This window comes from Zootoca vivipara, chromosome 1 (genome assembly GCF_963506605.1).
Source record: "Zootoca vivipara chromosome 1, rZooViv1.1, whole genome shotgun sequence".
NCBI lineage: Eukaryota > Metazoa > Chordata > Lepidosauria > Squamata > Lacertidae > Zootoca > Zootoca vivipara.
In genome coordinates this window covers 56,265,232-56,292,866 of record NC_083276.1, presented here as the reverse complement: position 1 = coordinate 56,292,866, position 27,635 = coordinate 56,265,232, and the positions used below count along the sequence as shown (strand labels likewise).

The following is a 27,635-nucleotide window of genomic DNA, read 5'->3' as shown; positions in this document are numbered from 1 at the left end:
CTAGGAAAATCACCAAAGAATTCCGCCCAAAGCCTAACACCGCCAAAGTTGTGACGTATTGCTACGGGAAAGGCGAAACCTGCCAATGCAGGAAAATTCATTTCCGACCCTTCAACAGTGGCCTTGACATAGCAGCGCCTGTGAACCTGTAGAGAAAATGGTTAACCTGCAAAAGAACATGAATGAAGGGTGTGGAGGGAGGGAGAAGCTCTGGAACTGACTGGTGCTTGGAGGTAAGATTCAAATTCTCTTTGTGTGTGCCGGACAGTCCCTCCCCTTACCTGGCCATCCCCTGGCAAGACCTCCCCAGGCAGGATTGGACGCTGGGCTTGGGTAGGTGGAGACCCCTGGCATCGTACCTGGGAAGGCAATGCCAGCTCCAAACTGCCAGTGAGTCACCTCTGGGACCAGGGGGCTGCGCGCGTCCACGCAAAAGTCGCCCCCCATTGATGTGCAGAGCGCTCATTCTTGTTTAGGAGTGAAGGACTGGAGACACGCACATTTTCAAAGTATTTGTTAACAAACAAAAAACTGTACTATCTTGTTTTGTTGCCTTTACAGAACTCTCATCTGCACACATGTCTTATGACGTTTATAGAGCAGATTTAGGCCAATGCCTAAAATGGAGAGAGATGGCTGAGAATTGTTTTTAAAGATTCGACTTTCATTCTTCACAAAGAAATGAAATTTTGGAACTGGTAACTAATCAGCTACTGATTGAGATGGTTTACTACTTTTGACCAGAGGTCAAAGAAGCATGATAGCAACTGTCTGAAAATGGTGTCATCATTGTTTAAGAATGCACATGCATCCCAGTAGTTTGAGCACTAGCAAAAAAAAAAATTAAAAAAAATTGGTCAGAAGGAAGGAACTAATTTGGAGGCCCATCATTACTTAAAAGGAAGTTGGAAAGCAACTATCACAGTCATTAACTGGATAATACTTTTCTCACTATTTGACCTATATTTTGGTCCCATTGCAAGACTATAACATGTTTTCCTGCTGGTTTTAGGGCTTAACATTTTAGAATTGGAAGGTTCCCAATGAGAAAAACCACCCTCTGGCTGAAAAAAAAGTTCTTCAGTAATGCTTTAGACTTTCCAGAAACTTGTTAACAAAACTATTAGGAACACTCGTTGTAAATTGTGTGTGAGGCTCACAGATTGCACTGGTGTTTCAGTAAAACACACACATACTAAGTATTAAATGTGACTGTCTTGTTAGTCACAGAGACAAGCCAATTATGTATTTGCCATGGGAAAACAGGGCTGGTGCTGAGATTAAAGTCAAATTGTGAGTGCTTATCACACAGAGAGGACAAAACCACAAGCAGAACTGTAGATTTATCGTACAGCATCTCAGAGTTTCCTGTGCACCTTATGCAGTATCAGGAACGAAATCTATCCAAGCAGGGAGTAACAAGAGCATCATTGCCTTGAAGCTAGAGGTTGGGTATCGCTCTTATAGGTCTTTGATCTTCTGATTCATTGCTATACAAATTAAAAGCCTTTGGCTTCCAGCCCATGTCCAACTGTATTTGTCAGGCCACAAATGGCTCCCTATTTGAGCAGATGCTCTTTCATTTTCAAAATTCCTCTTGGCTCACCACGGCCAACATTTATTATGCTTGCTCACTTGCGATTACTTATCTCAGTGGTTCTCCTTCAAGGACACGGCTGTTGATAAAGCTGTCACCTAAAACAATGCAGATTGTCTTGCCATCAAGGAGACAATTCACCTTTTCCTCGGCAACATCTGTCCTATAAAATATTACGACTTGGTTTCTTTAAAAAATACGCTGCAATATTAACCCTGCTTACCTGGGAGTAAGCCCCACTGAATTCAATAAGTAGAAATAATTAGGAACAGGTTGTTACTCGCCATAGAGGACACTTCAAAGTATCACAGATCTGTTATTCCCCAGATAGTTAAATGCCATTGATTCTTCCAAGATGGGAGTGTACAAGTTGTGACCCCCTGAGCTGAGTCTGCTTCACCTACTACATGACAACCCATTTGGGCTTAATAAAACATGTTTTTGATGCCTGACTTACACTAGGGAGGGGAAGGAACCCAATGCACAGGCTGGAGGGGGGAAGTTATAAATTATGCCAGGGGTTCCCAAACTGTGGTTCATGGGTCACTAGTGGTCCAGGAGCTTAATTCAGGTGATCCGTGGCATCTTTACATTATATTCATATTGTTTTTTTATTGCTTCTTAATGCATTTTATTGGGACGTGGGTGGCGCTGTGGTCTAAAAACCACAGAGCCTAGGGCTTGCCAATCAGAAGGTCGGCGGTTTGAATCCCCGCAACGGGGTGAGCTCCCATTGTTCGGTCCCAGATCCTGCCAACCTAGCAGTTCAAAAGCATGTCAAAGTGGCGGGAAGGTAAAAGGCGTTTCCTCTGGTTTGCCAGAAGCGGCTTAGTCATGCTGGCGAGATGACCCGGAAGCTGTCTGCAGACAAACGCTGGCTCCCTCAGCATATAGAGCGAGATGAGCGCTGCATCCCCAGAGTCGTCTGCGACTGGACCTAATGGTCAGAGATACCTTTACCTTTAATGCATTTTATTGTACAGTATTAGAATTTGAATTCTGTGGAATGCAAATTGTAATACAATAAAATAGAATATAAAAACTAACCAAATACACAATTACAAATAACACAGCATCTAGCACATCACTTTATGATTGCTATGACAGGTAGAAAATCCATTAAGTGGTATGCCAAGACCATCAGGAATATGCAAGTGGTTGGTTGGAGGAAACATCTGGAAACCAGTGAACTATGCAAGTGTAGTAGTCTAGGTCATGGGATACTGGGCACTCAAAGTTCACATAACTAGTTAGCCTGCTAGAATGTTGGTGGTTGCCAGAATTAATGATAGATGGCCTCTGCAAGCTAGGGATATTTATTCATTTTTCTCTGAAAATGCATGTGCTGCTGTTCTTTAAAAAAGCAAGCTTTAAGAAATAATGCACATAAAATATGACAATAACAGTAAAAGCATAAGGCAGGGGACAATTAAAATGGAATAGTTATGCAGCACCAACCACAGAACTGAGAAATACTTTTAAATCTGTCAAACATTTCAAGAAGAGCAGGCTTTCCTTAAAAAAAAGAAGCAAACCCTGTCCTCGACTTAACCCAACTCTCTGCTGAAGATGTTTTCCTGCTGATCTTTATCTGGAATCTAAAGCTGCTCCCATTAAGAGGAATCTTTCTGAAGGAACATATATTTAAAGTGACTGACAGCAATGATCTCAAATATCTTTAATACTATGAGGAAGAGAGGTGGAACAACAACAATTGGAAACACACCAAGTTCTGAGGGAGCAGATGTTTGCAGGTATGTTATGAAGTGCTTGATCCCATTTGGATTTTCAGTTTGATATAAGGAGATGGAGGCATTGTATCATCTTGCCCTGTTGCTCATTATTTGTTTATTATTGATGGATAGCCATCTTGATGGAACCCTAAGGTGGTTTGCATAATAAATAAAATGGTTTGGCATAAACATGCACTGCTTTAATTTAATGGTTCCTCTACTTCATGTGTTCTTGAATTCATGTAATGCCGCCCCCTGTGGACAATACGAAAGCTTTTGTGCATTTCCTGAGAAAATTAGACAAGAAAACACTAGTATAGGTTTTCACTATGCAATCACACTTTCTATAAAGTGGTGTCATCATTGCAGGACTTTGGGACAGAAGTCCAGGCCTTCACCCAGCAGGATGGGGCCCCACATGCAGCAGGGTAAGCTTATCATATTTTAAAGCAAGTGAACTCTAGCTAGTGAGGATCCCCCATGAGACCATGAAGCCCCAATTTTCTGGAGGGAGGGAGGGAGGGAGGGAGGGAGAGAGAGAGAGAGAGAGAGAGAGATGCACTGAGCTTCCATTCCCAGTAGATGGACCAGTCTTCCATGTAGCAGAATCCCAAACTCTGATCTAGGAGCAAGTTTGTGCTCAGAGTTGAGCCATTCATCCTAATGCCTTAGATTCTTTCTAGAGTTGGAATGCTTAGATATAGCATCACTTGCTAAATGAGTCAACTGAGTAGTACTCATTGACCCTTTTCTTATTCACTGAATAACAAGGTGGAGCGATTTAGCTTTATCCTAGGCCAGGCGTCCCCAAACTCCGGCCCTCCAGATGTTTTGGCCTACAACTCCCATGATCCCTAGCTAACAGGACCAGTAGTCAGGGATGATGGGAATTGTAGTCCAAAACATCCGGAGGGCCAAAGTTTGGGGATGCCTGTTTTAGTATGAATGATAGGTAGAGCCAGACAAATTTTCCTCTTCCTAGCTACATACAATATGTCTGAAAGCTTTTTGCTCCCAAGTGTTTGCTTGACATTCATAATGTTTGCTTGGAATCAATCAATCAATCAGGGATGATGGGAATTGAAGTTTGGGGATGCCTGTCCTAGGCTATTATAATCTCCTAACTGGACTGGTGAATATGAATGACTCATAAATAAACCACCGAAATCATAAAATGACCACAGATAAAAAAATCTAATTTAAATAACAAAACCACAGCATATTGGGATGGATGGGAGTAGTGGTTTTTTATCTGACGAACCTGTGGTTGCTCTCAGTTTCTGCTGGGGATCATGTTTATGCAGCATCATGAAAAATATAGGCTTTAGAACGGAAACAAAACATAAATGAGATAAAATGACGATACAATGTTTTCTTGGAGAAGGAGAGTATGTAGGTTTGTGAGCCTAAATTTGCCCCATCAAAGCTTAATCCCCAGCCTGTTAGGAGAGGCAACCCCCACTCCAAAAAAATAAAAAATCATTCTACAGGTTCCTAGATGCTAGGGCAAGATCTAGATAAAATCCTGTTCATGTTTACTCAGGTTCAATTGGGTTTACCCTCTAACAGTGGATTTAGAGAGTGCAGCCTTTAAGTAATCAGACATATCCAACATATACTATGGCTAGCCCTGGACAAACAACTGACATATAAGGAAAAAGTAATGAGACAGCTTTAGCTAAGCTGAGTGTAGACCATCATAACAGTTTAAACATCTCTAAGGGGTTACTATAAAGAAGAATAAAACCACCATTTACCAGGGCGCTTGAGGAAGGAAATAAGGATTACTGTACATACATAGCACCACATGTTCAAACTTATTCCTATAGTCAGACATTTCTTGAATAACAAGGCATTATTCTTAACTGTTCAGTGTAATCCTGAGCAGCTGGCAAAATTAGAAATCTCTTGAGTTGCAGGTGCGAGACTAGCCGGGTTATCACCAACAACTGAATTCAAGTTGCCACAGAGCAGATTAAAGTCAGAGATCAGCCTCCGAAAAAAGATGGCTAATAGAAAAAATTGCCCAAGGAAGTTGTGGACTTCATGGATATCCTTAAGGATAATGTAAAGTCCTGCTGTCTTGACCACTTTAACACATTGCGGCTGTGGGAAATCTGGAAGTCAACCTGGACACTTTTTGCTGCAGTCACCTGCCCTGAATGTAGGTAATTCTACCATTGCAAGGATTATGTGAGCCAGCTCTATGATTAAGTTGTTGTTGTTATTTTTCAAATGAAGGCTAAGACTGCCGCTTTAAAAACAAAATGGGGCGAAAGCCTACAGCTCTGTAAACCTTTAGAAATATTTTGTGTCATTTACAGTAAATAATTTGGGCACTAAATTAGATGGTGGTTTAAAATGTTCGATGCAAATATAGCAAGGTTGATATGCTTGGTTTATGGGTTACATCAAAATCCTATACCTACTTACCTGGAAATAAGCCCCATAAAACTCAGTGGAACTTACTTCTGAATGGACATTGTTAGTTTCATTCTTATTTATTATATTTCTTAGTAAAGGTAAAGGGAAAAGGGGCCCCTGACCATCAGGTTCAGTTGTGTCCGACACTGGGGTTGCGGCGCTCATTTCGCTCTATAGGCTGAGGGAGCCAGTGTTTGTCTGCAGACAGCTTCTGGATCATGTGGCCAGCATGACAAAGCTGCTTCTGGTGAACCAGAGCAGCGCATGGAAACGCCGTTTACCTTCCCGCCGGAGCGGTCCCTATTTATCTACTTGCACTTTGATGTGCTTTCGAACTGCTAGGTGGGCAGGAGCTGGGACCGAGCAACGGGAGCTCACCCCATTGCAGGGGTTCGAACTGCCGACCTTCTGATCAGCAAGCCCTAGACTCTGTGGTTTAACCCACAGTGCCACCTGGGTCCCCCTAATATTTCTTAGTAGCTTTATACAAAAAAGCAACGTAATAATATAAAATGCAACCCAATAAAATAAGCTAAAACCTGCCACCATCATTTTATTTCAATCCTGCCCTGTTTTGTTTTCATCGTAAACCCTGTATCTTTCATGAGGCTGCATAAACATAATCCCTTATGCCAATAAAGGTATAAAAAAGCAAAAGGTGAATCTATATACGATCTGAAGAGAAACCAGAGTATATATTTCTGTGTAAAAGGGTAGAGAATATTGGATAAAAAAAGGTAATGTGAAATATAAAGGGTTAATGGTTAAAAAGAAGTTATAATTCGGAAGGAAGAAAGGGCGGTAAGAATTGGAAACTGCAATAATTAATGAATTTTAGAGAACTCAAGAAGGGGGTACGAGGAAGTCCGAAATGTTTAGAATTGAAGTTGAGAAGTATGATAATATTTTCTGTTTATTTTTATTTTATTTTATTTTTTCTTTACTTATCTTTTTGCTATTGAGATGGGATGAATTTTGGGGAATAAGATTTGTTGAAATTGTTTTGTATTTTTCTTTTTTTGTATCTTTTCCATGCTTTTTCTCCCCCCCCCCTCTGTTTATAAAATCCAATAAAAATTATTTTTTAAAAAAGCAAACGAAAAACACCATAATCCACAGCAGAAAGAGGGGACAGCCACAATTTTTTCAGAAAGAGTTGGACACCTGGTTGCTTCAGGTAAATTTAATCTTCAACATCCCTGCAACTTTTTGAGGTACAGTACTTTTATCCACATCAGTGTATTTGAGCCACAAAAGATCATATGCAGTAGTTAAAAAATATACAGAAGTCCAGAGACTGGATTCAAGTATCTGGTCCAACTAGCAGAAGCTCATGCAAGGACTTCCGCTAATGCAATGGGGATTTCTCCCCTTTCATCTTCCCATGTACCTCCCAGCACCCAATTGGCTCTGAAGGGGTTGGGAGAACCATAAAACAAATGTGGAGAGGAGAGACGGGTTGTTCTGTAAAGCAAGTGGAGGTGCTTCTCATAGCTGCCAAGTTTTCCCTTTTCTCGCGAGGAAGCCTATTCAGCATAAGGGAAAATCCCTTAAAAAAGGGATAACTTGGCAACTATGGTGCTTCTGCTGATGAAACATTTGTAACAACTCCTCAGGTCACCTAATTTTCCTGTCAGACAGCCATAGTTAAGTAACTGGTTCATTTATTATTAACTGAATTTATATAGCCGTCCCATAACACGAATTCTCTGGGTGGTTCAAAATAAATACAACAGTTGAAAAGCTATCACAATAAAAGCTGTTACAAACAAAAGGCACTTAAAAAAAAGATGAACATATTTTAAAATGGGCGGAACGATCCTAAACTCTGGATTCACTGACTGAAAGGGATTAGGACTGGAGAGAGGCATATCTCTGCCTGATGACAGGAACTCCACTGGTAGAAAGGCTGTATCTGGCACAGAGCACCCCTCTAAGCCCACAGAAAACTCTTGGGGCAAATATGGTCTGCTGTTGGAGTTCCCACTGGCTCCAGCTAGTGCTAGACACAAAAGGAGGTGTTGTAAGGACAGGTCAAAGGCAGGGATCCAGCGGCCTTGGATCCAGTGGAGAGTCCCTGGGATTGGACCCCCAATCCGCACCATCCTGGAGTTGGTGGGGGGAAATGCACTGGGACAAAAGTAAGGTAAGTCCCCAACCCCCTCAGCTACTGCAGAAGGCAGGATGACTTGGGAAGTGGGAACCAATCCGCTTGACACCCTGTAAATACCCCTTAGGATCCCACTGTAAGAGGATCAGGCCATATGGCATAAGGTAGTTAAAAGGTCTGGGTGGACCAAATGGCCTTCATCTGAAAATATTTTATTTATTAACTGAATTTATATAGACTATTGTTTAGAGATGTTTTGCAAACATAGTTGGGGGGGACGGACTATGATCTAAGGATTTTAATTCAGGATATAATAGTCAAGGTGATGTGATAATTTGTGGGTCAGCAACAAGATCCTTAGGGTTTAGGCACCTGGCGGAGTGCCGAAATTTCACCAATTTCCATTTCTAATGGGGATAATGAAACTATGGATAAAAACGGCGTTGGAAAGGTTTTTAAATGTGCATCCAGGAATGGGTGAATGTGCATGTATGTCGGAATTAGATGTAGACTCATTAAGAAGATGCAACTTTCTCTGGCCTGTATGTTCTTGGCATCCAGGAATATATGTTTGTTTGCGTTATCTCTGTGTGGTTGTAGAGACCGCACTGTTTCCTGAAATTCAAATGCAGCGAGCAAAGGGTGCACTCTCTAAACTCAGCTGCAAACGAGTAGTTTTGAAAGTGCTCCTGATTCATCGGAATTTTAAAGCCGTTAATCATAAACCTGATATTTGCATATTAATACCACTGTACTTTGTGTTGATATTAGAGATAGGATGAACTGGTTCCAAAGTATTTGCCTGTGGTAGCTGTAGACAAAGGTGTATTCACAAGCATGGAGAGGGCTGAACAATTCAGAGTCCAAAGGTACTGAGCGAAAAATGAAAGTGAGCGATATGTCTGCAATAAATACAAAGAAGGAGGTTATTGATTTGCAGGTGCTTGACTCGTCTGCATTTTAATTTTTTTTAACACATCCATTTGTATGTAAAGGTTAAAAAAAAACCCAACCCAAACCTCTTTTTACATTGTATGCAGCCGCACCGAAAATTGGCGATCTTAAGCAGACAGAAGGCAGGATGAAATTGTTTGTAGTCGGTGTCACTTTTGCCTGCAGACATCCATCACAAGTCAGGATCTTCTCTGTGGTGGTCTCTGGAATGGTCTCGTCCTAGAAGTAAGCCATGCACCAACCGTGATGCAGTTCCAGAGCATGCTGAAAACTTTTCCTTTTCTTTTTACCATGGCTTTTGCAAGCTACTGATTTTAAGGATATTTAAAATTCCTGCTTTTTTAACCCCCCCCCCATGTTTAGAGTTTTTGATTGTATTTGTATCATATTTTGTGCAATTGTCATACACCACCTTGAGATGTCCGCACAACAATCAGTGTTGTATATAAATATTTACACCAATAAAGTTGTGGCCCAAATTTGCCCAATAACCGTTCACCTAATATCTGTGTCCTTGTGTCTTAATGATCAACGAGAGGGTGGCTTCGGTGTCTCGACACGCAAATAAATATTTACACAAATAAATGTTTCTTTTCCTTTAATTCTATTCCCTTTCCACAAAATTTTGCAAATTCAAATACCTGCTGTGGCAGCGCTAGTGCAACTGCCCAGCCCCAACCTTGCTACCACCCAGTGCTGCCAGTGTCTGGAAGGTACCCCCTTACTGGGGTACCCTGAGATATCATACCTGATCAAGGGAGTGATGCACCATCACTCACCGCCCCGCCCCCCAATCTGGGAGTAAACAAAGCATTCAACCCAATACCTTATCTACCACACAAGCTGCCGCTACCTCACTAGCTCACCTCACTGGCTACCTACAGCTGCAACCAATTTCACAGACCCCAGTATACATCTAGCAACCAAGCCTCCTTGCCAGCAGATGATAAATGCACACCATCTGGTTGATATCAGGCCAAATATAATGCCAAATGTAATGCCTGCATGCTGCATGACCCTACCACCCAGATGTGCCACTGCATACCCCATTGCCTTGTCCACTTTCCATAGGACATGACTGATTCACACTGGCTCCCTTGCACCATACCAGTGCTGCTGCTACAGGAGCCCCCCCCCCCAACAAAATTATGGTTAAACACAGGTGCATTGCCTGCAAGGAGTCAAAGTCAGAAGCCGCTGCCAGGATAAGATCAGTGCAAGCACAGACTCCTCATACTGATGCTGAATGTCTGGTCACTGTGTCCGTGTGGCTGGCATGTATCTCTATCCAGGGGCATGGCTTGCAGGCGCAACCCCACTTTTCTTCACACTATTTATGAACGTCCTGGGGAGTTTTCTGTGAACAACCCCGCTGTTTGTGCCCTAATGCTGACCAATTTGGGAGGGGAACTGCAATAAATGGGACAACAGCATCTATGTGCTCGTTATGTACAAAATAAGTGAGCCATATTAAGTTAGAATCTCGTGGCATATTTCTCCTTCACCATTTGTGCCCCCTCCAATATTAAGTACAGGAAGAAGAGCGTAAACCGTTCCTCTCCATGTTCATATTTTTCTTCTTTCCATGATCATCAGTCTGTCAAAGGTAGCTGGATGCCGATATAGTGCCTGTGCAAGTTGTTTGTACTTACGGTAAGTGATCATATTTACTGGCACAGGTGAGTCACAATATTGTAACTATATGGCATGGTGTATGCATATGAAGAAATCTTGTGTATTTTTGACCTACTTCGGGAAGCAGAGCTGGTTTGAATTACATACCATCATGTGGTGAAACTCACAGGTGGAATCTATTGGCGCTGAGGTCAACGCTGGTCTTTCCTGCAGCAGTCACAACACTTACCTGAGCAACCCAGTAGAGGCTCAAAAGTAGAATCAGCCTACCTATGGGATACATCTGGCTTATTTGTTCTAACAGTTAGAACTGCACCTTGACCTCATGACAGCAGTCAAACATCTCTGCTGCTGTTGCTATTTCCAATTGCTCCAACTGTCCTTAATCTACCCACTGCACCTAGTCAATTTCCTTGCCTGCAATTCAGAATCAGGTAGGTAGCCGTGTTGGTCTGATGCAGTAGGGGAAAAAAACAAAAAACTTTCTAGTAGCACCTTAGAGACCAACTAAGTTTGTTCTGGGTATAAGCTTTTGTGTGCATGCATGAAATCTGAAGAAGTATCTGAAGAAGTGCGCATGCGCACAAAAACTTATACCCAGAACAAACTTAGTTGGTCTTTAAGGTGCTACTGGACAATTTTTTTAAAATTCATCTTGCCTGCAATGTTGCAACCAGAGAAGATCTGCTCCTCCATGGATCCTTCATAGCCACCTAGTTGGGATTGGAGGAATGGTCACTAAGGGAAAAGGAAGACAACAATACAGACCTGGACCCATGTCAAGAGCTACAGCTAGTCTTGCTTTAAAAAACACTAATGTTTAACAACAGTGATTTATGGCATTGTGTCACAAATTACAACCCTTTGTGAGAATTGGTGTATCTCAGTATAAGAAACAGAGCAGCAGTCCCGGATCAGATATTGCATCCACCTTGAATGGATATTGATCCACCTGGATCAGATATTGCATCCACTCCCAAGGTTGCCTTAAGCAAGTGAGTGCCTCTCAACCTCCTATAATCAGGACTGGTTTTGTTTGGCATAGTTTCCCCCTCTACAGCATGAACTCCTCCCCTTCCCTCAACAGCAATAGCTGGCAGGTGTGCGTGTGCAGCATGACAGTTTTCTTCCACCGTTGTAGCTGAAGTGATGGTAGCAGTAGAAGCAAAAATGCCACTCTAGCTGTCAAGGTATGATGGTAGCAGTGCTGGCTGGGGGAAATGGTGGCTGATCATCCCTGAGAGGAGTGTCAGGCCCAGATAACTGTAGCCACCATTTTGGGTTGACAACAGGGTCAGTGGTGGGCCCTCAGCAGTTGTTTGATAGGGCTGAGATCTGATGTAGAGTCTGCTGACAGGTATTGGTAAAGATACCATAAATGACAACATAATCTGCTCATGCCATATATGCTAGTGTTGTATTCTTGATGTGCAGGGCTGGAATTTTGGTCTGGCCAGGCACATGATCCCTTTGTTGGCTAGGCTGAGACAGCAACTTATCCGAGGTCACCCAGTGAGCTTTATGGCTGGTCAGTAGGGATGGGGAAGACATTTTATTGACGTTGCTTTCAAAGGTAAACTTAGAAATTCATATTTTCTGGAAAAATATGCTAACCAAAACACGTCGGGCCTTTGAAATTGCATTCTGTGGATTTTGCGGTGCAGTTCTCTGTTCAAGTAATCCAATCCAAGTAGTGTGCATAAAAGTGAATATAACAGTGAAAATTAATTTCATTAGGGAAAACTGATTTGCAAAGGTGCTCATGTTAGGGGAAATTGCTTGCAAATATGTGTATGCTGATGAATTTTCATAAGGACTTGAATTTTTTAAAAAATATCCAGGTTAATGTGGAAATATGGAGAACTGAACTTACAAATGGAAAAATTGGTAACTGAGAGTAACAAAAATTGACAGATTTGCCCATCCCTACTTGTCAGAGATGTGAACCCAAGACTTCCTTGCCAAAGTCCAACATCCTAACACTGTACCACCCTTTGTCAAATCACTGTTCTTTGACCAGCAGCTGATTAAAATAAAACAAATGTCATGCTTATTTTGGGAGTGTATAGCTGTACAGCGCTTTGCATTTTTGGACATATCTTGGGGATATGGGTATGGACTCTGGGTATGTGGCTATAGAGGCTGCACTGATTAGCTTCTGCACTTTAAATTTTACGGCAACACCACTGAGAAAACCAAACCAAAACATGCTCTTTGCGGATGTTGCATAGCAGCCTTGAACCACGACCAGCTGCACTCTTTTGCATGCAGTACTTGGAGCTCTATGTACGCTACTCCCGCCATGTTTTAGCTGAGACCACAAAGGCATGGAGAATAGATAACAAATCAATAACATTCCAGGGATTTTAAGTTCTGAAAGCAAATGTGAATTACATTCGTGAATAGAATTGAGGAGTCCAGATTTGTAGACTAGATCTCCCAACCAATGGAGTCCAGTATCCAGCCTCATGGGTAGATTATTGGTCAACAATGGAAAAGTTGTGTTTGGTGTCTCTGCAACAACTGAGCTACTCCTTCTAATAGGGAAGCTCTTAACTCTTTTTAACCTGTGATGAGGCTATTCATTTACACAGACCTGGCAACAGAATTTGGCATCTCTCTCTGCAGGCATGTGCAAAGGTGCAAAATTGTGCTACACCAGCCCTCTCCTTTTGACTAAATGCAAAACTAAGCCCCCCTCCAATACCCACCGTGGCTGTTCTCTCTTATTAGTTTATATTCAACCACCAGCCATTTTTCTGAATGTGTCAATGCCATCTATCTCTGGTACTCTGTTCCTTATCCTAGTCAGGTTAAAGAGGTGCAGGAATTAAGCTACAGTTTGCTCACACGTGGTTTCCGTCACCTGGAGCCAGTTGGCACGGCATTCTTCTGTACGAAGTCAAAAGCGCAGCTACTGCTCAATCCATTTGAAGGGTACCAATTGTGTGGAGCTTCTCATGGACCCAGTGCTACATGGCCAGGGCTTGGCAAAGCAATGTACAAACTGTCTCTCTTCTGAGCAGATAGCAGAGGCTGGGTAGAATCTGAAAAGCACCATGGACACCGGCACAAGTCTTACACTCTGGCTGCCCCTTTGTGCATTGATTGCCACATCCACAGTCACTCCTTGTGCAGGTATGCAGTTTTCAGTTTGTGCCAAGTTTTTTTTGTTTTTGTTCTGTTTTCTACTGTGCCTTTGTGGTGTGCGCACACAGAAATAATATGGGGGAAGGAAAGGCACAGAGACAAACTCTCTAATATATGACATAGTTCAATGAGGGTAAGTGAACACCAGGGAGGAGAAAGATAATCCTTCGGTGCTGGAACATTTGCTTGAGCTTGTAGTTAATGCAAATCTATTCCATACTCTTCGTTTTCTGGTTCTTTCCCCCACCCACCCCCAAGCCGGTTTCAGCTGTCAGAAATGATGGCCACGTTTCTGGAGTTTGCTTTTCCTTTTCTTTCTTCAAGTTATATTAACTGCCTGAAATAACTTGTCCTTAGCAAAAAATAAAATAAAATAAATGGGATCGTCTTAAACACACACACACACACACACACACACACACACACACGAAACCAATGCCTCATCCATTAACGGGGCTCTTTCTCTTTTGTTCTTGGGACAGAAGTGTAACCTGGTTAGACTTGTTTTGTTTGTGCGGGAAGGTGTGAGTTGGCTGGCTGTATGCAAATGTTTGCAATCCCTGTGGGGTTTTTTAAAGTTTTGTTTTAGACGATCCAATCAGAATAACAGGAAGTGACCTAAGGAATTCCACAATTGGCCAGCTAAACATTCTAAAATATGTTTTTAAATTAATATCACAGGCATCTGTCTTCACTGCTGCGAGGTTTTTTGAAGTGATAGCCTGCCACCTATGTGTACCTAACATCTGGCATAACACCTGATCAGTCTTTTCGCGGCTGCAGCTAAAGGATTTCCCCAACAGAACCAGCAGCTAAATGAGGTAAGGGCTTTGAACTCAGCGTGCTGCTCAGCTCATTTTAAACAAATAACTCTGCCACTAGGGATAAAATCTAGAGGTGCACAAGTATGAACTAATCTCTGGCATAACGATGATGTTCCAACCTTGCCTCGAAAATGCAACTAAAATGCTTTGATCAAAGGGTGTTGAAAAGCTCTCATTAAGAGATTTTGGCTACGTACGGGCAGCTCAAATCCCATTAAAATAAATGGGTTTAAAATATCCTAATTCTGTGCAGGATTCATTGGCTCAACCGGCAATACACTGGGCATTTTGTTTTTGTTTAAAGTTGTTCTACTAGTGCTGCTGCTATGACTACTACTAATATCTCCTACCTTTAGTTACAGTGATTATTGTGCTATTAGTCCTAATTTAGTAAGGTAAAGTAGGCTAATGTTCAGAGGGATAAAATGCAAACAATTCGATATGTTTTCAAGTCTATGTTAATTTAGTACCGGGCACCCCAATTGTGGGCATGCCAGCTTCTGTATACTGAGTTGCTCCTAATTTCTCAAGTGCTTCAAATTATATTTGTGGGTTAGCATTGAAGTATGGACTTTGTAATCAGGCCTGCTGAATATAATATTGTTGCTGATCGTCTGCAGATATATTGATTGCCTGTCTGGTGAAGGAGACGTTGCAATGTTCTCACAAAACCACTGGTCTGCTTCAGTTGGGCTTCTGGGTCCAACTTATCAATTGTTTCCTATCACCCAATTGTCATTATAACCTGGGCTACTAATAATTTCGTATCATGAAATTGTCTCAAGGGTTGATACTCCTGTGCTGTGTTGATCAACAACAAATTTACACAAGGTTTCACTATGATCTTGGTCAGTTACTATTCACTTCTTAAGACAAATTCCACTTCTTCAGTGGCAGGTCACCATGTTGAATCCATGCTCTTATAGGTTAACATTCTTTGTGTTTCTGAATATAAGAATAGCATATAAACAAAGTTATGACCTTCAGAATTTTAATCTGACTGTATTGGTGTGTTCCTTTCCTTTGGCTTTCATTGACATTTAGTTTGAATAACCATGAAACAACAACGGTAGGGCTATTTAAAAAATATTTTCTACTTGCAGTTCTATAATGGCAAACTGCGCAAATTGAAGTACATAGTATGTATGCTGAATAGGCACTTTAATTTGTTCAATAACTCCTCAGTCATATACGTGCAGTTTTTTAAAATGCTTGATTAATCTAGAATATACTGTTTGGTGCACCAAAGAGAAAACCTGAGTACATAAAATTCAGATATAACTAACTGGTCAATGTTTTAACCTAACCCCTTCTTTTTATTAACCACAGTTGCATTCTTATCAATGGGGCTGGTGGTTAAGAAGTGTTTTATGTCAAGTGGTAGAATGAAAGGCATGCAGGCTTCTTGTTATAGAAAATAAATGCAAAAGAGTAAAATAGCTTCAGCTGCCATATGCATTTCATTTGAATAACACAAAAACACAATGTGTGCAGATACAAAGTGGAAAACAAAACTGAAGTAGTTAGTCAACCTTTTTTATCCAGCAGAAGATGTTCTATTTCCCATTCTCTTTTTGTTCTTCTTTTGACCAGCAGCAAATGCAAATTCGGTTGTGATTGTGTGAACATTTTCTAGAAGTAAGTCTTATTTAATATAGTGAAGTTAATTACTGAGTTAATTAGTAGGACAGTGGAGTAAACATAAATAAGGTTGTAATCCTAAACATACTTACAAAGGCTTCACACCGAACACAGTTTTACTTCCAAATAAACATGCATGGAATTGCACCGTAAGGCACTGTTTACATGCTAAACCACAGGCTTCTTTCTTTCTTTCTTTCTTTCTTTCTTTCTTTCTTTCTTTCTTTCTTTTCACATCCTTCTTCCAATCTCAGGGTAGCATAACTGGTTCCTCCATTTTATTTTCATTTGGATAAACGGTCATTTTTTTTAAAAAAAGGAAAAAAGTGTTTTCACTGAAAATGGTCAATTCCAGAATTTCAACATAATTGCACAAAACCAACAACCTTCTCTATGAGACAGTTGACACATTTGTTAAGTAGTATTGCACAGACACACAGTTACTCCCCGCAAAGTCTTAAATTGATCACAAAGGAAGACTGACGGAGTACTGTGAAGAAAAAGCAAAGAAAGGGATTGCAAGGAAATAGGAGATCACATTATGTATGAGAAGTTGCTGTGACATATGGTCCATTAATCCTGGAAAACACAGTTCCCCAATATGCCCAATGATCATGCACTATCAGAGAAAACAAGCATAACATACCCTCCAACAGTCCTCAGAAAATAGGGACATTCTACTACAAAATATAATCATCAGAACACTGTGGACATTTCTAATAGTATTTGTTTAAAAGTCAGATTCTGAACAACTAGAGGTGGGAATCTAAGGAGACATCTATGAAATCTAACTTGTCTCTACCAAGGAAAAACACATTTCAATCAGCTGATTGTTATGGTATCCACCCCACTCACTCCCGGCAACCAGAATTGCTGGAGAAAGGGGCTTATGGGGTGGTAAAGGCCCACATGATTTGCCCTGCCTGCATAATTGCAATTTTCACTCAAGCACTGCGAATTCACACCATGGAGAAGCCGTTCGCAAGCCACTGGGGTGTGTTTGTGTGTGCAGAGGTTGTCAAGTGTGGGTATGCACAGAGGTCTTCTTGGCAACTGCTCCCCAGCTTTGGAATTTCCTTTTTCCTCAGAACAAAGGCCACAAATTAGCAAGCTTTTAGTCACCTCTGATATGTTTGGCACTATGTTATTGCAATTCTCCTCCCAGTATGTTTCCGAGCACAATTCAAAGTGTTGGTGCTGACCGTTAAAGCCCTAAACAGCCTCGGTCCAATATACCTGAAGGAGCGTCTCCTCCCCCATCATTCTGCCCGGACACCGAGGGCCTTCTGGCGGTTCCCTCGCTACGAGAAGCCAAGTTACAGGGAACCAGGCAGAGGGCCTTCTCGGTAGTGGCACCCACCCTGTGGAATGCCCTCCCACCAGAGGTCAAAGAGAACAACAATTACCAGACCTTTAGAAGGCATCTCAAGGCAGCCCTGTTTAGGGAAGCTTTTAATGTTTGATGGATTTCTGTATTTTAATATTTTGTTGGAAGCCGCCCAGAGTGGCTGGGGGAACCCGGCCAGATGGGCGGGGTATAAATAATAAATATTATTATTATTTCCCAAGTATTGCAGGTAGGGAGACTAAGTTATGTTGAGATAGTGACACTTGATACCACTTGGTCATCTTCATAGCTGAGCAAGAACGTGAATTTGGCTTTTCCATATCCAGATGCAACACTAGGCCTTGTGAACTCAACTTGTCTGTTTCTGAGGAGAGGGTGAATTAAAAGGGCTTTAGGCTGCAACATATAAAGTAAATCCAAGTGATCTCAGGGGGATTTTTTGGTATGCACTCTTAGGATTGCTCTTGCGTACAGCCATGATCTTAAGAAGACCTTTGGAAACAAATGTGACATAATTGTACAAAGCTGCATTAAAACCTAATGCTGCATGGGTAGAGGCCATTGAGGACCAAACTGCCTAAGCCCGGAACCATGGGGCATTTTAAAGGATCGATTTTCATGAAGGAAAGGAGGTGAATTCAAAAGGGCACTTTTATGTCTTGCAAAGAGGCACTTTTAACATACTTTTTTTAAAAAAAAACACACCACATTTTTCAATAAAGAAATGTTGCAATGCATGCATTATAATTCCAAATGATCAGAACTGTTTTTCTAGAAAAAGAGGTGCTGGAACTCACCCCTTGTTCTCTTATAATGGCAATGGCATCCAACTGAGAGGTGCTAGAACTGAGTTCCAGCTGGGAAAAAAGCCCTGCAAATGATGATATTGCAGGGAAATTAGCACTACTTTAAAATGTGTACAATTCTGAAATAATTTTTATCACAAAAAATAATACTGGCATAAATCTTGAATGGACTTATATACTTGTAAATTAAATATAGCTTATTTTCTGATCTATTTAGCAGCAGAAATGCATCCCACTCTTTCTGGGGGACATATCTCTGCTTGCTTCTGCTTGTTTTCTCTCCTGTATTCAGCTGACTACTCTGTTGACCTCTGCAAACGTGTGTGTGTACGCGCGCACACACATACACACACTGGTAGACAGGGGACAGTATTTGTAAAGTAGTGATAGCAATGAATTTGAAACATAACTATTTTAAGACCTCTCCCATGGTCTTAACTTGTATATTATATTGTATATTGTATATACAATATTGTATATTGTATATTATAAGCTGTCCCATGACTATTGTTGGAGATGTGGTGCAGATTATTTGTACAGGATATAGAGGATATAGAAAAAAAATCAAGGTTATTGGAGGCAAAGTTTGGGCTACATTACTGGATATGAAATACTGAGAAAACCAATAAATATTATTTTGAATTGTTTTGAAGGATATGTGGATGATGTGTGAATGGCCACCAACCTCCTGACTGTGAAGGGGTGGTGAAACTATCTGCTCCTCAACATTATAAAGTTTTGTAGTTGTTAAGAATATGCGGTACAGCAATAACACAGCATGTCTGAGCAAAAGATAATGTGATTGAGAACAGATTGGTTGAGAAATGAGCATTTTTCATCTCTTTTTGGTGGTGATGTTAAACCATATTCTTTGCTTTCCTTGGTTTGAAGGTGAATTGTATTAATTAATTGGGGAAAAAACTTTTTTAAAAGAAAGAAGAAAGAAAGAAAGAAAGAAAGAAAGAAAGAAAGAAAGAAAGAAAGAAAGAGAACGTCATCATGAACTAAGGAACTCTTTGAGATGTGTTGTGCTTAAGATACCATATCGGGAAGGAACACTACATTTAGTCTTTCAAGCAATAACGCCTAGAGTTTCAATAAAGAAATATTGTCATTTGATATAAAGTCCCTGAAGTACTGAAGAGCAACTGTGTCAAGGAAAACTCTTGGAAAGCTGGATTTCATTTTTTTAAAAAAAAGACTTTTAACTTATATTGTAGAAAAGTATTTCAAGAAATGGTTAAAAGTTAAAAGTTGCCAGCTAAAAAATTAGCTAGGACATATTTCAAAAAGCAATGTTTAAACTAGGGAATTAATTGGGTAATTTCCATGAGTGCTTTCATTTGTGATGTGATCTCTGATGGACATACAAAAACATGTCTAGGAGAGTTTCCCTATTAATTCCAATTGACTGGTCAGCTCCATGTGAAATTTTCTTTGCAAGCATTTAGCTGCCTTCTCTAAATGAACAAGGAAAGCCACACAGGTCCCTAGATCAAGGCACACATAAATAAAGGTTATTGTAAGATTAATTGTATTTCTAGTTCTCAGAAAGCATATATAACTCCAAGTAGTTGTGTTATTTGGTCAGCCTTTAAAGGCACAAAGTAAACACTATTAAGCAAATTAGATACATAGAAGTTGACATCATACAGTAAATGTCAACAGTGATAATAACAGCTTCATTGCTGAAGATAATACTTTTAAAAGTATAGCTCATTCCCTGCATATATGGATATAACCTAATTTAGACCTCTGTTGTACGGAATTCAATCATGTCTGGATATATTTGCTTGATTGCATGAATATTTCAAAAAAAATGTCAGTTGCACCCTCATTTTAGCTTGTGAAATCCCAAATACCCCATTCCAAATTAAGTGCCACACATTTCATTCCCTATGCAAATCTGTCTTGTTTGACTGCAACTATGAAATGGGCTCAGTCAGCACCCTCAAAGCATTAGTACAAATACTCCTTTGTGTCTGGGTGGGGTTAGAATTTTCCCTCTTTGATATCCTGCAGGCAAGAGGGTGGCATCTGAAGGACCACAATAATGTCCTCAAGGGGAAGAGTGTCATCTGTTAATGTTTCAGCCACAGGAAACGTATAATTGCAAGGTGCCTTCAAAGATGGGCGAAGGAAAAATAATGTGACGGCCTCTTCTAGACTGGATAGTTGTGAGCTGATGTGTCTTCTAGGTCGTGCTGTGTGAGTAGAAAAAATGCAGTCCTATGCAAAGTTGGTAACCTATTGATTTCAATGAACTCAAGTACAGACTAGGGCCCACCCAAGGCATTTTGGCACCCCAAGTGGACTCCAAAATGGCACCCCCTTTCCTGCCAGTGAAGAAGGAGGGGGTTAAGGAATATCTACAACAGGAGCAAGTGGGGAAGAAAGATTGACAACTGGATCTGCTGCCCTGGTGGATCTCTTGCTTTTGCCTCATGGGTGGGCTGGTCCTGAATAAAAACCTGCATGAAATCTGCTCATCTGTGGACTCTGTCTCCTGAAGCATTTGCTTCAACTTCAGTATCAAGAAGCTGGATATTTTATATATTGTGGGTAATGCTGCACTGAAATGAACAGCTCAACTCAAGTGCTCCAATTTAAAAGCCATAGTACACAACTATCTGAACCTGGTTAAGAAAACAATTTACCCAGAGCTCCTGTTAGTAAATTAATTTATATAGGGGATGGGTCACAACTCAGTATAGTAGTATAGCTCATGCAAAAAGTCTTAGATTCTGTCTAGTAGAGCTGGAAAAGACTCCTGTCTGAATCTCAAAGAGATTCTGCTGGTTGGTGTAGACAATATTAAGCTAGATTGACCAACTTAGTCTGACTTGGACCCTGTTCATGGAAGACAATCTTACTTGGCTATGAGTGATCGCTAAAGAAGAAGAAGAAAATAAATGATGTTCCTAGCTTCTTGTTATCTAACTTTATCATGTCGCTACAGTCCTATGCAGATAGATACATATTTTCCAGAACTTCTGATTGCCCAAATGTTTTGGAATAAGACACAAATGATTTGGATGTAGTCCTGCAAGGTAAAGGTAAAGGGACCCCTGACCATTAGGTCCAGTCGTGACCGACTCTGGGGTTGCGCGCTCATCTCGCATTATTGGCCGAGGGAGCCGGCGTATAGCTTCCAGGTCATGTGGCCAGCATGACAAAGCCGCTTCTGGCAAACCAGAGCAACACATGGAAACGCCGTTTACCTTCCCGATGTAGCGGTTCCTATTTATCTACTTGCATTTTGACGTGCTTTTGAACTGCTAGGTTGGCAGGAGCTGGGACCAAGCAACGGGAGCTCACCCCGTCACAGGGATTCGAACCACTGACCTTCTGATCAGCAAGCCCTAGGCTCAGTGGTTTAACCACAGCGCCACCTGGGTCCGTAGTCCTGCAAAGACATAGTTAAATAAAAATGAACAGCTATCAACAGAATCTAGGTAAAGGTGATGTAACTTGGACAAATATAATTCAGATTTCTTTAGTATTATAATAAATTACTACTGTATTGTTGTGACATTCTTTCATAATTAAACACCAAACTATATGTAGAATGCAGCATGCTTAGGTTACAGGTGCAGTAAACAGGAAGTGTAGTTGAAAACATGGCTTATCAACCAATGGAGTAATTAACTATCCTGTTTTATATAAAAAGAGCCATTTTCCATTGGATGCAACTACTGGATTCCCAATTTATAATAAATATGCATTTATTTCCTCATTTGGAACAGACGGCGAGTGATAATGATCTACTTTAATGTGATGGCAGGATTGCAATTCTAAATTCAAAGATCAAGAAGCTTTCAAAGTCTATCAACTATGTGTTTATAAAACTATCAGATATAGTCTCAAAAGGGATTATAAGGGATAAGAAGAAAATGGTGTGTGGTTTCTTCCAAGCTTCTTGGAGGAAAAGGGACGAAGGAGTGAAACGAGTGATACCGACTTCACATATACACAGTTATGGTGATGGCTGCTGCTGAAACACCTCAGATCTGCTCTTTGGGGTAAGATCTAGCAAGGCTTCTCTGTTCTTTTTTCTTCTGGAGTGTTGGAGGACTCTCTGCAGCTGGCCGTGAAGCCATGCAGGGTAGCCAGAAATCCCTTTGCATATATTGATTTCCATTGTGCAAGCAGGTGGACATCATTGGATGTCATCCATGGAGTCTCCAGCTTAAGCACTACATGGAGCTGTCTAGAGCTTCACTTGAAACTTTGTCTTGACTTTTCTGCATACTGCTGAGGCCATTGGTCAAAACAAATGCCTCATTCTGAAATCCTGAGCAAAGTGGCAGTGGGTGATGCTCCATATAGCATTGTTGTTGTTGTTGTTGTTGTTAGTCACCCATCTGACTAGCTTGCCCTAGCCACTATGGGTGGCTTCCAACAAATTAAAATAGAAAGAAGTTAGTAAGAATCCTAATGAAAATATTCAACTTTTGTCACTTGAGCAAGGTTCTAGCTAGTACTTTATCTGTATTGTAGCAATAAAAAAGATTAGAGCAAAGGAGTTTTATTAGCAAAAATCAATGTTAACATCATGATTCCTGAATCATGGAGCCAGAAGGCACTCTCAGATTCTATTATAGCTGCAGCACATGGAAATTCAAAAGAACATGGAACAGGAAAGATCACTCTCCAGAGGCTTTCTTCCTACAGACCAGCACGAATACTAGCAACTAACATTTTGGTCCTATTCTGAATAGGAAAATAAAAAAAATCCTTCAGTAGCACCTTAAAGACCAACTAAGTTTTTATTTTGGTATGAGCTTTCGTGTGCATGCACACTTCTTCAGATACCTGAAGAACATCTGAAGAAGTGTGCATGCACATGAAAGCTCATACCAAAATAAAAACTTAGTTGGTCTTTAAGGTGCTACTGAAGGAATTTTCTTATTTTACTTCGACCCAGACCAACACAGCTACCTACCAGTGAATAGGAAAAGATTGAATAAAATGCAAACCTTTTATTCCCTGAGAAGTGGGGCAGTAGAAGGTATCTGAGTCACAATGACTTGGGGAAATAAAGGAGAAAGGCCACAATATTTGCTGGTAACTGAATTAACCTGGTTTCTCAGCAGGAAGAGAACAAATCTTTTTACAACAGTCCTACATGCTCAGGTTCCTAGTTTTGTGTCCTTTGTTTTCTTATGTTCTTAGCCAAAGATACAGCCAGGAAAGATTACTATGATGATTCTTAAAGTGATTCATTTATATGTAAAACCTGCCTTTTTGTTGTTAGATGCAACCCTGAATTTGCATGAGTCCTAAATCAGCTTTGATATAAAACTGAGTTTGGGTGAGTGACTAATTTATAATACAGTATAATTGCTCTCTTATGCCATCTAAAGACCGTGTAAAAAATCAGCCAAGATGTTGTGGTTAGAAAATCCTATGTACCCAACATAATTGTCTCTTTTTTTTATAATGGGTTTGACCAAAACATGCAATTATTATTACACAACTGCATATAAAATGATTCAGAATTCTGTTGGTTCAAATTTGTGGTGCAACTTCAGAAAACTTTGAGAAATACAAGCATCTGACTGTATGGAGATAGGAAACATTAGCACAACCTCTGTGGCATTTGAATGCAAAGTTCAGATGTTTGAACCTTTCTTCACAGGAACGAACCTTTGTAATATTTATAATATTTAGTATTATTTGGTATAGCTATAGTGAAAACATCCCTCAAAGTATTTATGAAGGGGCAGGGTCTTTCTAAGTGTGGCAATAGTGTTCTGAAGTGCCCTCCCACAATAAACTAGGCTGACAGTTTTTCACTTAATTTGAAACACATTCTTTGGGTGAATTGTAAATATATTTTGGCTTTTGCTGCAAGCATATACAGTATTCTACTGACACATACACACTCTCTATTATTTTATATGTATCTATGTATCTTTTATTGCTTGTAAGTCAGCTTGAGGGCCAGCTTGACCCAATTCAAATTGATGAGGCATAATTTCTGAGATAATCGAATAAATAATTTGAGTATTTAAAAGTAAGTATAGTAGTTGGAGGATGAAATTGCACTGTGGATTTTAGAGTTGTCTGGTGTTGTCTGATGACATCCTCAGCATTCTGTTAGCAATCCCTAGTTTTCAGAGATAGGTTTCCTAAAATTCTGTACACCAGGTGAAGCCTGTAAAAAATAGATACACCAGTTTATTAGATTGTGTAGTGGGGAATGCAGGGGGCTTTGAGTCCAGTGGCCTCATCCAGCCCCCCTTTGCATATAAGGAATCTTGATGCAATGGTTCTTGATGGAACTTTGTTTTATGCAAAACCACTTCTGTTCATCAGTAACGTGACACAGCATAGTAACATGGAAAACTCTGTTTAGCTATGAGGCCCTCTGGGTGGCCTCAGACAAATCACTAAGGCTAGAATCCAGTACGTACATATTCAGTGGGGCTTAAGCAATCCAATCACTGTCTTACTACTTAATTTATCTTACAGGGTTACTGTTAAATACTTCTCTGAACTCTATTTGGGAAGCATAAAATATAAATATAACAAATATATATACTGTATCCCAGTAGTTGGGAGACATTGTTACATTGACCATTCATTGGAATGCAAAAATTCAGCACCAGTCTTAAGTAATTTCCTTCCAACAGTATGACCATCTTTTATTTATTTTTTGGCTGGATTTTGTTATAATTTACTTTCCCTCTTGGCCAAGAGAATCTTGCCAATAGTGCAAAGATGTGGCTCATGCCTTTGGGGCATTTAACACACGCAGAATGAATGCACCTCAGAAATGGGTTTATGGCCAGCAGCTCAAACCCCACGTCTACAGAAGCATATGCTAGAGACAGAGCTTGCCTAGAAGAATTTGTTCTATGTACTGAAAAGCTCCAGTCTCATGTGCATAGAGTACATTTTGGCAATCAGGCACCTGCTGAAGCCCAGACGGCAGCCCAGACAGAAGCGCTGCTATCTTCACTTCCACTTTGTACACGCGGTTGGTTATCTCCGACATAAACACACTTACAGTAAGAATCTGGGATATGATGTCTAGATCAGCTGCTGGCGTTTCCTGGCCTTTTTTTCTTTTTTGCTGCGTTGCCAGCCTGGGATTTGAATGTACTGTACGTAGAGTTGCCAGTAGCATTAGTACTTTAATATTTGGACAGGCAGGTGTTGGTGCTCATAGGGAGGGGGAAAGAATGACTCCATGCTTGCCATCTGGCGGTGGCTGTTTCCTCCTGGCTTGCCCCACCCTTTGGCCCTAGGAGCGTTCCTGAGAAGGCTGGTGTTTTTCTCTGGCCTGTTGTGTCTAGGTATAAATATTCTTTTTGTTGTCGGAGTTGGCGGGGCCTGCTTTGGATCTGCTTGGGACGTGAAGCTCCCTGTTGTCACTTGACCTGTTGGTAAGCTTTAGGCTCACTTTTTGTTGCATTTTAAATGAACTGCTAATTATTGAGTTGTTTTGTGTTATGCTGCAGTGATAACACAACTTCTGCCGTGCGTTATAATCATGTGCAATTATTGTAGACTGCTTATTTCCAGTAAATCGTTTTCTCCAGTAAATCACTTTGAGCACAAATGTGTTTGTGGAAAATGCAGGTATGTAGCGATGACTAATTGGCTGTAGACTTTGCCCTGGAAGCCAATTGTCCTGGCTGTGGTTACGTAATGTTAAAAGAAAACACGGTGTAGAATTTAACATAGAACCAAAGAGATCATTCTATCATTCTATGGAACAAACTCTCCTCTATCCCCCAAGGCACTTTTCTAGGGGAGTTCTCCCAACCCTCCAAAATGGACTTGGAGGGGAACACAGGGGCAGAAGACAGGGAGGGGCAGCATTGCAGTAGCAAGAGTTCTTGTGCTGGCTTCCACTAACAGCTGAATCCAGTCCACTCTCTATTTTCTTTTTTATTCATATGTTCTCAGGAGCCTTCTCAGCCTAACAGACTAAATCCAGAGCTCCCCAGCAGGCCATTTTTTACAGGTGGATGGCACCTCCCACCTGACAGATGCTGGGTGGGCATGGCTTGTGGAAAATGCCCCCCCCCCACTGCTGTTATAGGTGTGTGTGAAAAATTGCGCTTGAAGGGGCTCTTTGACAGTCTGTTGTCTCATCATCTTGAGCTTGTTCTGATTCTAGCTTCCTGACCACATGATTACAAACAGAGATGAGTAAATGTCGGATTTACCTTCCTATTTGGGGATGCATTTGGTTGTGTGTGTGTGTTTGTGCGGGCGCGCGTGCAGTTTTTTGAGTACCTGTATAATTAATTTAGCATTTTTTCAATGCAGTCTGCTCCTCTAAATTGTTTATTCTATTTTTAAAAAATATTTATTGGTTTTCAGACATTTTAACACAAAAAGAAAAACAAAAAAGCAAAAATAAAACATAGTCAAAAAAAGCAAAAACATATCTATTCATTACATTAACATTAACATTGCGGACTTCCTCGATTCCCCCCACATTGGGTCCATTTATTAAATCTAAATTAAGCAATTTTCTTTTATCATCTTAAATCATTCTGGCACAATTTTTCCATTATTTCCCAACCAATTATAATATACTAAAAAAAACCAAAAAAATCCCCCAAATACCCTCAACCTACCGTATAATTCATTAATTAATCCAAATCTAACTTTATTTTCCATCCATCTCTTATTCTTCCTTTAGCCTCACATTTATACCCCAAAAATTTCCATATATTCAAATGTTATTTCTTCTATCATACCTTTAACCACATTTGTCTAATTCTACCCCCCTTCCCCTGGACTCCGGATCTCCCAGATGTATCAACCAGCTCCATAAAATGTTCCAGTTTCTGACTATCCTAATAAGTCAGAAAATAGCCCATTGTTACTCCTCACCCTATTCCCATTCTATTGCCACTAAATGGTTTATTCTAACTTCAGACTTGTTCATCAGACTTGGCCCCTTCCCACCAACAACTCTCTGTTGAACGACTGGGAATATTGACTGAAATATCAATAGCAAGGGATGCTTATATATGGAATAAACAAACTGAAGCCATGTCACCCTGGCATCTGTGTCAATGGGAGGAAAAGACCTGCAGATAGACAGTTAGCAGCCTATCTGTGCTTCTTCTCGTGTTCCTGTGACTTTTTAAAATCTGTGGTATATAATTGTCTGAAAATCTATGCTCTTTGGGGTTTCATTTGGCAAGTTAGTTACATATCCTTTACCACGCTAAAATGGGTCTCACCATTCTCCTCTTCCCTGAGGGATTAATTCAGCCTAACCTACCTCACAGGGTTATTGTGAAGATAAAATGGGGTGGAGAGGAAATGTGCACACGACCTTGAATTCCTTGAAGGGAATGTGGGGTATAAATGCAGAAATAAATGCAAAAATAATACTAATAACAAATGCAAAGACGACTAGAGCAGTTTTGTCTTTGCAT

The 27,635-nt window shown here is 40.6% G+C and overlaps 1 protein-coding gene across 3 annotated transcripts in view; it reads left to right on the top strand.

The window, feature by feature from the left end:
* Nucleotides 1–13,386: 13,386 nt before the first annotated feature.
* EHF (ETS homologous factor) overlaps nucleotides 13,387–27,635 on the top strand; it is a 47,791-nt gene continuing 33,542 nt past the window's right edge. The window contains exons 1-2 of one of the 3 annotated variants that reach the window (XM_035116463.2): nucleotides 13,387–13,591; nucleotides 14,285–14,424. The gene's annotated coding sequence lies outside the window, so the exon portion shown is untranslated. Of the gene's footprint in view, nucleotides 13,592–13,719; nucleotides 13,737–14,284; nucleotides 14,425–23,095; nucleotides 25,617–27,635 lie in introns of those variants that run through there. The other 2 variants (XM_060274878.1, XM_035116472.2) reach the window with 2 other exon arrangements.